Consider the following 3,352-nt stretch of genomic DNA (forward strand, 5'->3'; position numbering starts at 1 on the left):
CACACTTGAGACCCTCCCACATGAACAGGGCTGGTAGCTCTGGGTTCTTTGGCCATAGGGCCCAGACATACCCATCTTAGACTACTTCCTTCATAGCTCCAACACTCTTACTGGACAAGCTCTGTGAACCACAGGGCTGCAACACCTCTTCTACAGAGGACAAGAGGGGCAGGAGGGCCAGGGTGGTGGTAGTTTTCTTCCCATCACTGAGTTTTGGTGCCTGGAGTGGACAGGGAGGTGGGGCAGAGCTGTGAAGCTACCTGTGGCTCATCACCAGAGAGTGCTGGCAAACCACAGAACAAGCAGCATGGCTATCCAGACTGCTGGGAGGGGTGTGGGAGGGGGTCTTGGGGTGTCCCAGTGCACTGTCTCATGGAAGCTGCTGTGGTCAGAACAAGTTCCATCAACCAGACAGGGCTTGGCTGGAAGGCAGCTACCAGCTGCAGCAGCCTAGCTCACTACCCTGGCACCCTGGCACGACACTGGCACAGCACTCAGTCCACATGCAGACAGAGCTGTGCTGAGCTCTGACCCCTCCCTGTTCTCACCAACAGTTGCTCTTAGAACTTCTTTCCGCCGTGAACTCCTGAGTACCCTGGAGGGAATGTGAGGTCTTGGCCAGTGGTGGCAGAAAGTGGCTGTGCCTTCCTCTAAAACACAAGGGACCCTCAGCCACAGCAGAGTAAGCTCCCAGAGCCTCACAGCTATGACAGTTTGTTGCCGAGGGACCCCCCCGCCCCCCAGCCATTGGAGAGTGTGCCTGGGAACTTCCCATTTACAGCAAAGTGCATGCCCAAGGACAACAGACCATGGGGAAAGTGTGTCCCCAGAGACATCCAGCCCTAGCAGGGCAGCTCCTGGGGACTTCCAGCCACAGCGAAGTGTGTACCGGGCACAGCGTGGAAGGATGCAGGGCACACAACGCTTCAAGAGGGAAGCCAATGGTCTTAGAGGACAGATGTTCTCAACCCAGAGGGGCACATTTAGGGACAATGCCAGGAGCTGTCTAAGGGATGCCAAAGGAGGGGTGTGGGGATGCCGTCTTTGGAGAATTCCGGGATGGGTGCGGGGTGAGAGGAACGTGCGCCTGATCAGTCCAGGGCGGAGGTGGGCCCTGCGGGGGCCCCGGCATGGCCCAATCTGATTGGCTGGCAGGGCAGGGGAGGAAATTCTGGGCGGGGCCACTCCAGTTAGAAAAAGCCCGGGCTAGGGGCCCAGGAGCAGGGTGAGGGAGGGGGTGGGAAGGGTGGGGGGGACGGGAACGGGGGAAACTGGGGAAGATGGGGGTGCTGGAGGAGAGGTGTAGGGGTCGAGGAGCACCTCGGCCATTTGGAGTCTGGCGAGGGTGGTGAAGGTAGAGGGGCTAGCTCGGGCAGGTCGGTCGGGCCTGGGAGCCAGGAGGAGTGTGGAGAAGGCTCCCAGGCATCGTAAAGGCAGGGTGACATCAGCGTGGGACTGCCAGCCCGAGTTAGGGTTGGAGAGGAAGAAGGAGCCAGACATTCATCCCGGTCAATTTTGGTTACAGGACGTGGTGGCTGGTCGGACAAGGGGGAGCTGCTGGTCAGGGTTCGAGCCCCAGGCCTGGGTGGAGGAGTAGCTGGCAGCAGTGGGCAGGTGAGGGCTGTGTCTGCTGGGCAGGTGAGTCCGCTTCACCTCTCTGGACCTCGCTTCACAGGCTTCTAGAAGAAGGAGGTTTAGGGAGCGAGGGCCAGTGAGGAGAAGTGGCAGGCCTCCTGCAAAGCAGCAAGACGAAGGCAGGACAGTTAGCAAAGGTGACATCTTCTCGGGGGGAGCCGAGATGGAGCAAAGCTGGGGGGCCATAGGCCTTTCCTGGGGGAAAGAGCAAGTCTAGAAGGCAGAGTGGAAAAAATGCAGGGATGCCAGCAAGGGCCAAGATTGCTGACTCCAAGGAGGTGACCTTGGAGACAGTGGAGGCCACAGGGATCCAACACGTGTGGGAGCATTCTAGGCCCAGGTCAGACATCAGAGTGGGGTCACAGGACACAGAGGGGTCCCCAGCCACCACCACATCCCTCCCACTGCAGTTCACTTAGGAGCAAGTATAGGAGCCGCTCCGGCAGGGCCTTTCAAGGCCTGCGCCAGAGCCTCGAGGGCTGGAGAGCGGGAAAGAAGGGCAGTGCAGCAGGACATCATCGGGGAGGAGCGGTGGGCGCAGGTGGTGGGCTCCAGAGAGGTTTCACAGCAAGGAGGCTGTGGTGGGCCCGGCCTGTGGATACACAGTTCCTACGCAGCACTGCGGCCCAGGGCCTGGCGCGGAGAGGGCCCACAGTGATCTTGTTGACACTGTATGCCTTAACCGCTCAGCCCCTGGGTCTGGCATGACAGACAGAACAGCACCAGGGGAGCCAAGGGCACCAGGCAAGGCCAGACTAGGCGAGGCAGGTGGGGCAGAGTGAGTGAGCACTCAAGAGGGAGGTTGGGCACAGGCAGGGTGAGGCTCAACAGCCAGTTGGTGAGCCAGCAAGGCACTGGCCTCCAGAGCCCATGGCCACAGTGGGCCTTGTGAGTGATGACGGAGCAGTGATTGGTGCCTCTGCACTCGGACTGGAGATGAGGGTGAGTGTCCAACCTGCCAGCCACCCCCGTCCTCACCCACCCCTGCCCACCTAACCAGTACCTCTCTGTTGTCCCTGCAGCCAGATCTCCAGAGGGGTGGACATGCCCACCGGCCCGAAGGCCAGGATGCAGGTGTGCCAGCTGTGTGGAGAGGAAGTGATATGGTCCGGTGTGATGGTGAGGCCAGAGGGACTGCTGTCTGACCTTCCTGGTGAGTGTGCTCTGCCCAATGCCCATCCCAACCACCTGGCCACTCTCCCACTCACCCTGCTCTGTCCTCTGCAGAACATTCTGGGCTGGCTATGAGGAGAAACTTCCACAAGGTCCGTTCCTTTGCTTTTCCAAAGGAGCTACCACTGCTGCTCTCTGGACCCCCTAGAACCCTCAAGATGAAAGGTGAGGGAAGGGAAAGCCAGTAGGGAAATGGGGGCAGGGGGCAGGAGCCAGGACTCACTCTCTTCCCACCTGCAGAAATGGTGCTACCCAGCTCATGCCTGGGACTTGGAATCAGGGACTTCTTCAAGTCCATCTAGCTCTGGATCAAGAATATGCTGCATCCAGAAACCACTACTCTACATGACTCAGGAATCGGCTCTGGAAGGTGAGGCTGGCCACTTTTGGAAGATTTATCCCACCTTACCCTGCCTCCCCAGCCCCTGCCCATGTGTCACTGAACTCTCTGCAGGTAGAGTTGAAGGAACAGGCCTCAGGAACACCGTGGAAGAGCAGACCCGCAGCAACCCCCACCCCAGCAGCTCCATCTTCATGACCAGCC

At 59.6% G+C, this 3,352-nt stretch overlaps 1 long non-coding RNA gene across 1 annotated transcript; it reads left to right on the plus strand.

The window, feature by feature from the left end:
- The first annotated feature begins 1,235 nt into the window (after window positions 1–1,235).
- Window positions 1,236–3,152, plus strand: LOC101719501 (uncharacterized). Its single transcript, XR_205565.4, has 4 exons — window positions 1,236–2,577; window positions 2,658–2,788; window positions 2,863–2,973; window positions 3,049–3,152. It is a non-coding gene; the product is annotated as an uncharacterized LOC101719501 (long non-coding RNA).
- Window positions 3,153–3,352: the final 200 nt, after the last annotated feature.

The sequence above is a fragment of the Heterocephalus glaber genome, unplaced genomic scaffold, assembly GCF_053883595.1.
Source record: "Heterocephalus glaber isolate CG9 unplaced genomic scaffold, H.glaber_assembly_v1.0 deba00000594, whole genome shotgun sequence".
In the NCBI taxonomy this organism is placed as follows: Eukaryota; Metazoa; Chordata; class Mammalia; order Rodentia; family Bathyergidae; genus Heterocephalus; species Heterocephalus glaber.